Consider the following 12,197-nt stretch of genomic DNA (forward strand, 5'->3'; position numbering starts at 1 on the left):
CGCGGTGACCCGACCCTGGGGGGAGGATCCGCGTGTTTTTGTTTATGGGGTTATTTGCGCAATTGGCCCCTCCGATTTTGCGGCATATTCAATGTTATTTTTTTATTTTACTTAATTTGGCCATAGAGTTTTGCTTCTGTTTCAATTTGGTCTAGAGATCATGCGCCTAGGCCTTAGCAGGACGGCACCGTTTGATCAACAGGGGATAATTTCCTAGTTAGCCCCTTCTATTTTCGCGTGCGTCACAATTTAATCCATTTCTTTGTTTTTAGTTTTGATTCCGCCCCTAAGATTTAGTTTATTTTCAATTTAATCATGCTTTTGTTTTTTTAGCTATTTTATTTTTAAATTAACTATTTTAATCTCATTACTACTATTATTATATTATTATCATTATTTACTCATTTATGTCTTGTTAATTTTAAATTTTGTTTTGTATATATACATGCATACATACATTTTTATAATATATATACGCATATAACCTTTTTCTTAATTTATATAGATATACATACTTATATATTAATTATACTTTACACTTTATATATATATATACGCATATACATACATATTTTTAATTTATATCTATATATGTACATACATATATATATATATATCCCTTTACATTTTTAATTTTATTCATTTTCTTTATTATTATTTACATGTTCATTATGATTTGAAAGAACGTTTTAATTCTATTCGTTTATTTACTTGCTATTATATATGATTGATTTGTCTCTTATATTTATTTACTTATTTCATTATTGATGATTGTTCATATTATTCACACTTGCATTATCGAATTCATTATTGCTTTGTTACGAGTATTAACATCGCGTTTTATTCCTACCATTTCGTGTTAGATTAATTTTATTTAATACATAAATCATGATTTTTAAATAAGTAAAATCTCGTGTTTAGATTCGAGAAGGTCGTACCCTAACTTATTGGGTTTCGATTTTCCCAATAAATCTAAATACACGAATCTTTTCAAACTCAAGTTTTAAACGATCTCGGGAATTAAGAAGAGATCGTGTCCTAACTTACTGGGCATGATCCTTTTTTTCTCAAGTTTTAAATAATCTCGGGAATTAAGAAAAGTTCATGTCCTAACTTACTGAGCATGATCCCCCTTTTTTTTAAATCCGAGATAGCTAAATATCTTTTAAATAAGTAAATTTTTGGCATTCATTCGCGCATCGGGAATTCAAGACATTGTGTCCTAACTTACTAGATATAATTCTCTTTCTCGATTAACGTTAAATATGCTCTTTTCCCGAAAATTTTTAACATTTCAATAAAGGATCGTATTTTAAAACTCTTTAACATTTTCAATCTTCGACACTAAGACATTAATTAATCAATTAGGTACCAATTTTGGGTGTTACGAGGGTGCTAATCCTTCCTTGTACGTAACCGACTCCCAAACCCGTTTTTCTGAATTTCTTGGACCAAAATCGTTGTTTTCAGAAAATTAAATCTTTTATTAAAACAACCAATTTTATAGGTGACTCGATCACACTTCATCAAAAATGATTGGTGGCGGCTCCTGGTTTTGTTTTCGTTTTCAAAATCTAAGTCGACCCCGTTTTGTCAAAAAAATGGTGTGAACAGCTTGGCGACTCCACCGGGGAACCAAAATAAAAGAGTCAAGCCACGAGTTGATTATTTTGTCTTTTTGTCAAAAATTGAAATTTTGATTTAAATATACTATCTTTTTGTTGCATTTCATCTGTCTTTATTATGATATTCATCATTGTGGTTTATAATTGCTGTGTTAGTTTAAGTTTTGGTATCTTTCTGCACATTGCATTGCATGACCATTGGTCACACCTTTTTAAGTGGGAATGAGAAGCTACTCCTTCATGAGGTTTTCACCTCCGTGTAGGATAGTGGATCGCTTTCGGGATACATCCGTACCTATGTCTTCGTGAGATTTTCATCTCCGTGCAGCCATAGGGAAATGTATTCCCCTAACCGAACTCTGTCCGTATGAGCCTATAATGGGTGATGATCGAGGAATCTACTGGTTCAGTTACCTCAACTTTAGAACCAAACCGCATATAGAAGACTTTAGGAGCCCACCTTAGGTAGAACTACACCAAACCCTAGAAGATACCCGAATAGGTGTTTTATTATTTCTTTATTGTAATTGGTTTATACATGATACTTACTTTTTGTGTTTTACTTTGATTACATGACACTTCAACTACATGGCATTTCATCATAAAAGGCATTGGTTCATATTCGGTTTCTAGATAGAAAGCTTATCATGGAAAGGGGGTTTCTTAATAAGGTGGAAAATAATGCGGCTGTCCAAATTTGGTCAGAAAGAACACAACTCGAGAAAGGTGATAGTTTGTCTGAGGGACATGTATTAGAATTATAGGATTTTACCCGTGTTAGTGTAACCCAGAACAATTTGCAAAAGTTGAAGGAAATCTGGGATCAATGGAGCGAGGAGGTCAAACAACTATTCTATGCTAATTATGGGGATTTACCTTACCTGCTCGATATGAAGGTAGACGAGCATCTATTTTGGGCTCTCGTACAATTCTGGAACCCCACCTACAGTTGTTTTACATTCGAAAAAGTCGACTTAGTGCCTACGGTAGAAGAATACATGGCTTTACTTCAGTGTACGAAAATTTAAGTCGACAGAGTTTACTCGAGAGCTGTAAGTGCACCGACCTTTTTGAAGAGGTTGATGAACATAACTGGGATGAGTGAGCAGTGGGTTGCGGCTCGACTTAAACAAAAGGGGGATAACAAGTGCATTTCTTGGAAAAATTTGAAAGATATAGTTCTAGCACACCCAGATGCGAAGAAGAGGGTAAATGTCTTTGCTTTGAGCATATACGGCTTAGTTGTCTTCTTCAAGGCTTTGGGACATGTTGATGAGATAGTCACTAACTTGTTCGACTGACTTGATATAGGGGTTACACCAGTTCCGACGATTTTGGCAGAAACATTCAGGTCACTAAGCGCCTGCCGGAGAGCGGGTGAAGGAAGATTCATTAGATGTGCACAGCTATTACTCGCATGGTTCCACAGTCACTTTTGGAAAGTCGATAAGGTTTCGTATCGGCTCTTCTCTAAAAACTATTCACCGGTAAAAGAGATAGTAGCTACATCGAGGAGGGACAACGTCTCGGAGGAGAAGTGGATGGCAATTCTTTAGAATCTGCAAGAAGAGGACATTGAGTGGAAAGCTCTGTGGTTGCTTCCGGATGAAATTTTGTACCGATGCAGTGATTTTGATTAGGTCCCTTTGCTTGGAATTTGGGAAGCTGTCGGTTATGCCCCATTGCTAGTGCTTAGACAGTATAGATCAAGGCAGTTTGTACCCGTAACTCAGGGACTAGCCGAGTGTGAATTCTCGTATAGGGGTGATGGTTACAAAAATAAGATTCGAGAGATGTACAATGCGTGAACCATACTCGTCGGATGAAGAGATTAGTCGTAGGTCCAATGACGACTCCTGAGTATAATGAATGGTGTGTTAGGAGAATCAATGATAATATCCCCGAGCAGAGTTACGAAAATAGTTAGTCAATAGAGGAACGTTTAAGGGTCGTCCCTTCTGAATTAGAAATCATAAAGCAAGATTTTGAAAGGAGAAATACATAATTAGAAAAAAAGATAGAGCGAATGGAAGAAGAAAAGATGAACTTGAGATTAGACGAGGATGTTTAGAAACTCGAGGCTGAAAGATTAAGAAAAGGGAAAGCTAAGGCCGAGAAAGACCTAGAGAGCTTGAAGACGGATTATAAGAAGCTGCACCTATCGATGAGAATTGCTGGGTTGGGAAAAACTTCGGAGCAGTGGCGTGAAGAGATTCAAAAAGAAAAGAACAAAGCCAATAGATGGGAAAGGAAATTCCAAGAGGTCCAAACGAGAAATGAGGCTCTAGAGAAGAGTTTGTCGGAGAACCTAAAGAAAAAAGATGAACTAAAGGATAGAGTGACTGAGTTAGAAGAATCTCTTAATCGGTATCGAAATCAAAATTCTATGTTGGAATTGAAAGCAAGCTTTAGTAAAATTGAAGAAATGAAAGAAAGAATAGAAGTGTTAGAAACGGCATTGCGAAATTGTGAGATCCGGATCGAGTACCTGGAAGCTAACGAAGATCGTCAGAATGAGCAGCTGCACCACTTTCAGAACCAAGTTAGAAATAGAGATCATATTATGGGAGAAGCCGCGGTTCAAATCCGAGAGGTAGCTGATCACCTGCAGACTTTGGCATTACAAGCGGATATGCTGAGTGTGAAGTATTAGTTGGAATCAAGTCGAGGACAAGAATTAGCCTCGTTACTTAGAAATATTAGAGTTCTGAGCACTAGGGTTAAGCCATATCTGTAATCCATCTTATGTAAAAAAGCTTGTTTTTTAGTAAAGTTTTCAAAAAGAAATTGAATAAAATCACATGCATCACATGCATTAACGACCATTAAAAGACCCTAATTAAATAAAATCATTTCAGTGAATCTGGAAAACCAACACCCTTACGGTACTTGGGCAAAATCAAAGAACATGGATCAAAGAATGGAAAGACTCAAACAGCTCAAAAAAGAGATGCAAGACCAAGTGCGGGAGTGATTAGAAAAAATTCAGCAAGATATGGCGGAAAAGATGATGGAGTCCCGAAAGGACATTATGACTTAGTTAACACAGCTGTTGGCTGGGGGAAACGACAAAGGAAAGGACCCCATAGTTAATGTCGAAGAAGGAGATAATGATGGACCCCTCTACCCTCCGGGTTTTACTCCTCCACATGTACAGCCTCACGCCGATATGCACCCACGTAGATCCTCTGTTACAATCAGGCCTCAGCAGTTTCAGGCTGGTACCTCAATGCCAATAAACTGCCAAACCGAATTAGGTTCTAACCCCAGAGAGAACCCTACAAATCCCATCGTACCCGATTTCGATGAGGTGGCTGAGAAGGAGAAAACAAAGGAAGAATTGCCAAAACATTTGGAGGAGAGATGTAATTGGCTTGAAGAAAAATTTAGGGTTATGGAAAGTAGTGAGAATTACCAGGGGATTGATGCTAGAAACTTGAGTTTGGTCCCAGATCTGGTACTCCCCCATAAGTTTAAAATTCTGGAATTTGAGAAATACAATGGGACCAGTTGCCCCGAAGCTCATATTACCATGTTTAGTACGCGTATGACTGGATACGTTAACAATGACCAACTGCTTATACATTGTTTTCAAGGAAGCCTTATAGGGGCAGCATCTAAGTGGTACAATCAATTAAATCGTACCAAGATTAGTTCATGGAGGGACTTAGCACAAGCGTTTATGAAGCAATACAGTCATGTGGCAGATATGGTCCCTGATAGAATCACCTTACAAAATATGGAGAAGAAGCCTAATGAAAGTTTTAGACAATATGCGCAAAGGTTGTGAATGGAGAAATGATTGAAAATGCCATAAGAAGTGGGAAGATTGAGGCTGGAGAAAGTAACCGAAGGCCAGCTTTGAAGAAAAAGAAGAATGAGGTGAACAACATGAGCACCTACAACAAGGGTTACTCAAAATTGATCACGATGAACCAACAAGGAAAGGTGGTTACTAATCAACAAGGTCCATCAAGACAAGAATCCAGCATAAGAGAAAACACTGAAAAGCCCTAGTTCACGCCAATTCCAATGATATACCGGGATTTGTACCAAAACCTGTCTGATGCACATGTTGTCTCCCCTTTTTACCTGAAACCCCTGCAGCCTCCGTACCCTAAATGGTACGACGCGAATGCATAATCCAACTACCATGCTAGGATTACAGGGCATTCAACAGAAAATTGCACCGCCTTTAAAAAGTTAGTTGAAAGGTTGATCAATATGGGCATTGTCAAGTTTGATGATTCGCCCACTGTAGAAAATCCATTACCCAACCACGCTGATAAGGGGGTAAACATGATAAGTATGGGGAGGAAAATCAAGATAAATATTGCAGAAGTGATGACCCCTTTGAAATGGTTTTGGATGAAAATGATAGAACAATGGCTGATCAGTACGGATTTAGAGAAGAGATACGGTGAAACGTAAAATTATTGCGAGTTTCATCATGAAGAAGGGCACGAGATTCAGGAGTGCACGGAGTTTAGAGCCTTAGTTCAAGGAATGATAGACGACAAGCAAGTAGAGTTCTATGAAGAAGCCGAAGAGAGGAAAAGCGTATGTTCGTTAGAACCAACGACAAGGGTTCCGAAAGTAAGCCACCCTGTGGTCATCATCTCGCAACCAAGGAAAAATGAGGTGGGAGTGCCAGTAATACCAAAGATAATAATTTAGAAGCCTGCAACTTTCTCTTACAAGGATAACAAGAAAGTCCCGTGGAACTATGAGTGCAATACAACCATTCAAGGAAAGGAAGTTTCAGCCAGTACTGCAAAAGAAGACCATGGCATGGGTTCTTATACGCGTAGTGGGAAACGCTACGACTTGATAAGTCCTCCAGCTGAGCCAATAAAAGGAATGGCCGTAGTGACAGAGCAAAAAAAAGAAAAAATAGCTGAGCCAGCGTTACCTATTATCGAGCCAGTGAAAGAGGAAGAAGCCAAGGAGTTTTTCAAATTCCTGAAGCACAGTGAATATAGTGTTGTGGAGCAACTGCATAAACAACCTGCCCGTATATCCGTGTTAGCCTTGCTTTTAAGTTCTGAAGTGCATCAAAGGGCATTGATGAAGGTGCTGAATGAAGCCTATGTGGCCATTGACATCTCTGTCAACAAATTAGATCGGCTAGTTAACAACATAAGCGCCGATAACTTTATCTTCTTTAACGATGACGAGATACCACCTGGAGGCATGGGGTCCACTAAGGCTTTGCATATTACCACCCGATCAAAGACTATACTTTGCCAGGAGTTTTGATAGATAATGGGTCAGCATTGAATGTATTACCCCTATCCATACTTAACAGGTTACCTGTGGATAGTTCGCATATGAAGACGTGCCAAAATATAGTGATGGCATTTGATGGTACAGAAAGAAAGGTCATGGAGAGAATCGAAATACCTTTATTGATCGGCCCGACTCTTTACGAGGTGGATTTTCTCGTAATGGATATTAGGCCCGACTATAATTATCTGTTAGGAAGACCATTGATACATTCACCGGGGGCTGTACCATCATCATTACATCAGAAGTTAAAGTTGGTGACAGAGGGTTGGTTGGTGACAATAAACGCCGAGGAGGATATCATATCGACTGTAGCTAATGATGCACCTTACGTGGAAGCTAATGATGAAGCATTTGAGTGCTCCTTTCAATCTTTGGAGTTTGTAAGTGCAACATTTATTTTTGAGGGGAGCAAAATTCCAATACCAAAAACTTCTAAGACCACGAAGATGGGGTTACAATTGTTAGTAGGAAGAGGAGTCTTACCCGGAAGAGAATTAGGGAGGTGTCTCCAAGGAAGAATTGAGGCTCCAATGCTGAAGGAAAAACAAGATCGCTTTGGCTTAGGATATAAGCCAGACATAAAGTAGAGAAGAAAGGAGTTAGAAAAAAGACAAGAAGGGAGAAGGGCATGCCTAGGTGGAGAGGAAATTAAATGGGAACCAATGCTAATTCCCCATATTTCTAAAACCTTTGTATCAGGGGGAATCATTCATCTTGAGAGAAGAGGGCATCAATGTCATACATGAAGATACGAGTAAAGAGGGGACTATGTTAGATATCCGTCCCTTTGAACTTGTGAGCGTTCTAAATAATTGGACTGCAGAAAAAATACCTGAAGTTTTTAGAGCTTTCTCAGAGTAATATTCAAAACATGCTTGTTGTTTTAGCCTAGAGACAATGGGAAATTTTTGTGAAATGGGCATATGCCTAAACATCGTTATTTTAATGGAATATATTTTTGCAATTATCTTGAACAGATATTCTTTCAAGATTCTTTCATTATTTTTTCACGGATAGTGATTTTGGATTTTTCATTCTCTTGCATTTTCTTCCAAATCATTCTTTCATTAATTCATGATCATACCACATAAATAAGTATTCTTAAATTTATTCATTCTCTGTATATTCTTTGGTACCTACAATAGGTCCCCAGATATCAATAATATGAGTGACTCTACTATGAACTCGAAAAACCCTTTCGAACGGGATATGTGTTCAGAGGGATCTCATGCTTTAAAGATAACATAGATAGCAATCTATCTCCAGCCTTGTTGAGAATGGTAGAGGAGGAGGAGAAACAAATCCTACCTCACAAGAAGATGGTGGAGATTGTGACCCTGGAGGAGGGAAAAGTAGTACAAATCGGAACATGCATAGCTGAAGAAGCAAAACAAGACTTCATTGAGTTGCTTCAAGAGTTTAAAGATGTCTTCGCATGGTCATACCAGGATATGCCTTGGTTAAATACTGACATTGTAGTTCATCGACTTCCTATAAAGAAGGATTGCAAGCCAGTTCAGCAAAAACTCCGGAGGATGAGGCCTGATGTTGTACTAAAAATAAAGGAGAAGGTTCAAAAGCAATTCGATGATGGGTTCCTACAGGTGGTCAAATATTCAGAATGGGTAGCCAATATTGTACCTGTCCCTAAGAAAGATGGGAAGGTACGAATGTGTGTAGATTACAGAGGTTTGAATAAGGCTAACCCGAAAGATAATTTTCCCTTGCCTCACATCGACACCCTGGTGGATAACACTGTAGGATACTCGGTATTTTCCTTTATGGATGGTTTCTCGGGATATAATCAAATTAAGATGCATCCTTAAGATATGAGGAAAACCACATTCATAACCCTATGGGGGACTTTCTGTTATAAAGTGATGTCATTCGGGTTGAAAAATACAGGAGTTACATACCAGAGAGCCATGGTGACCATCTTCTATGATATGATGCATAAGGAAATTGAAGTATATGTTGACGACATGATCGCAAAATCCCTGACGGAAAAAGAACATGTGCAAGTCTTAAAAAAGTTGTTCTTAAAATTAAGAAAGTTCCAACTCAAACTCAATCCAGCCAAATGTATCTTTCGAGCTAGGTCGGGAAAACTTCTGGGGTTTGTAGTCAGTAAAAAAGGGATCGGAATCGACCCAGACAAAGTCAAGGCAATTCGAGATTTGCCTCCACCACGTACTCAGAAAGACGTTCGAGGTTTCTTAGGAAGACTGAATTATATTGCTCGGTTCATTTCACAACTGACCGAGAAATGTGACCCCATATTTCGTCTTCTGAAGAAACATAATCCAGATATGTGGAATGAAGAATGCCAGGAAGCTTTTGGTAAGATAAAAAAATACTTGTTCGATACTCCAGTGTTGTCTCCGCCTAGGCTAGATAAACCGTTGATCCTATATTTAATGGTGTTCGATAACTCCATAGGATGTGTGCTAGGTCAACATGATGAGACATGGAGGAAGGAGAAGGTAATCTACTATCTTAGTAAGAAATTTACTGACTGTGAAATGAGATAGTCACCCACTGAAAAATTATATTGTGCCCTAGTCTGGACGACACGGAGATTGAGCCAGTACATGCTCTATCATACGAATTGGTTAATTTCAAAGTTAGACCCTCTAAAGTATATGATGGAGTCAACCGCTTTGAATGGGAGAATGGCTAGGTGGCAGATCCTACTCTCCGAGTTTGATATAGTCTACGCAAATCTGAAGGCTGTCAAGGGAAGCGTGATAACAGAATTTCTGGCCAGCAGAGCTTTAGAAGAATATGAACCTCTGAATTTCGATTTCCCGAATGAAGACTTGATGTATGTGGCAACCGCTGAAGAAGATTCCCATGAAAATCATCATTGGAAGCTAAACTTTGACGGAGCTTCGAATGCTGTAGGCAATAGAATTGGGGCAATCATTGTGTCCCCTGATGGAGATCATTATCCCTTCACTAGTAAATTAGATTTTGATTGCACCAATAACATAGTTGAATATGAAGCTTACATTATGGACATCCGGGCAGCCATAGAGCAAAAAATTAAAATACTAGAGGTATATGGAAACTCTGCATTTGGTAATATACCAGTTTAGAGGGGAATGGGAAATGAGAGACCCAAAGTTAATCCGCTATCAAAAATTAATTTTGGAATTGATCAAGTAGTTTGACAGTATCACTTTTTGTTATATCCCGCGAGACGAAAATCAAATGACTGATGCTTTGGCCACTTTGGCCTCTATGATCAAAGTGAACAAACTAGAAGACATGAAGCCTATTTAAATCAGCATTCATGAGACCCCAACTCTTTGCTACAGTATTGAGGAAGAGGAAAATGATAACCGTCCATAGTACCAAGACATAATATGTAAAGAATCGTGAGTCCCCCGACCATGCAACAGAGAATGATAAAAGACATTGAGGAGACTGGCCATTGATTATGTCCTTGATGGAGAGATTTTGTATAAGAGGGGAAGGGATCAAGTATTGTTGAGATGTGTGGATGCTATAGAGGCCAAGAAAATTTTGGAAGAAGTCTATGAATGTGTCTGTGGAACGCATGCCAACGGCTTCATAATGGCTGGACAAATTATGAGATTTGGGTACTATTGGTCAACCATGGAAGGAGATTGCATTAACTATGCCAAGAAATGTCATAAATGTCAAATTTAGGGTGATAAAATGCACGCACCTCGTTCACCTCTTCACGTTATGACTTCTCTATGGCCTTTCTCTATGTGGGGGATGGATGTTATCGGGCCAATATCGCTAAAGCCATCTAATGGTCATCATTTTATTTTTGTGGTTATTGACTATTTCACTAAATGGGTGAAAGCTGCTTCATATGCTAACGTTACGAAGTTAGCAGTCAGCAAGTTATTGAAAAAAGAAATTATATGTCGATGTGGAATGCCCGAAAGATCATATTTGAAAATGCGCTGAATTTGAACAACAGCTCGATAGCAGAAGTCTGCAGTCAATTCAAGATCAGACACCATAATTTGCCACCGTATTGCCCAAAAATGAATGGTTCCGTGGAAGCAGCTAACAAAAATATCAAGAGAATTGTAGGAAAAATGGCTGAAACCTACAAGGACTAGCATGAGAAATTACTTTTCGCTCTCCTCGCATATCGAACATCTATTAGGACTTCCACTAGGGCAACACATTTTTCTCTGGTTTATAGGATGGAGGCAGTTTTACCCATTAAAGTTGAAATCCCTTCTCTCCGGGTATTAGCCGAATTAAAGCTAAATGAGGCTGAATAGATTCAATCTTGATATGATCAGTTGAACCTGATAAAAAAAAGAGGCTAAGAGCTATTCGTCATGGTCAAAGGTACCAGAAACGAATGATGTGAGCCTATAATAAGAAGGTTCGTCCCAGATAATTTCATGAGGGGGATCTGGTGTTAAAAAGATTCTTTCTCTACAAAAGGATTTTAGAGGGAACTGGATGTCAAATTGGGAATGACCTTATGTTGTAAAGAAGGCCTTTTCTGGAGGAGCTTTGATTTTGAGCGAGATGGATGGTAAAAGCCTGCCAAATCCTGTAAACTCGGATTTAGTCAAAAAATACTTTGTTTGAGGGAAAAGGACCAAGGTGAAAACTCACAAAGGGCGCTTTGACTTCAAAAAAAAATAGTGCGGCCAAGGAAAAAACCCGCAAAGGGCGCCTTAAGATCAAAGGGGATTTGAGTTGAAAACCTGAAAAGGGTGGCTCAAATTTCGATCAGAATGGGACATGAGGTGATTAGAGCAGTTCAAATTTTGATTAGATTAGGGCATGTGGTGATCTTGTTATACCTGAGTCAACAGGAAAGGGTAGGCAGCATCTTGGGGCATTTAACAAAGTCTTGTAAACCTCCTAAACACATGTCAAACTCAGAATAGTCTTCAGGAAGTTTGTACAGAGAAGTTCAAGCTGCGATATCTGGGGCATCTAGAATTCATACTATTTATATTGAAGTTTTTGTTCTTAGAATACTTTATCTTCTTCAAGATACGTGTTCCAAATCAATTCTTTTTTCTTGCTATCCTTGATAATTTATTTCAAGCTATGCTCCCAAATCAATTCTATTTTATCCGTTGTTATGATCTTTTGCAAGCATGTTACATTGAAATAACGATTAATGGACTAATAATATTTTTACAAGGAAATTTTTGCATATTACTCTAGAAGTTTCTAAATAATAAAGTAACCAGAAATGGGACTATTGTTTAAAATGCGTCAAGTTTAAAGGATGAAACATCTAAGAAGGAAAAGTCTAAATTAAGACCA

Source organism: Gossypium raimondii, chromosome 8, assembly GCF_025698545.1.
Source record: "Gossypium raimondii isolate GPD5lz chromosome 8, ASM2569854v1, whole genome shotgun sequence".
NCBI classification, from domain to species: Eukaryota; Viridiplantae; Streptophyta; class Magnoliopsida; order Malvales; family Malvaceae; genus Gossypium; species Gossypium raimondii.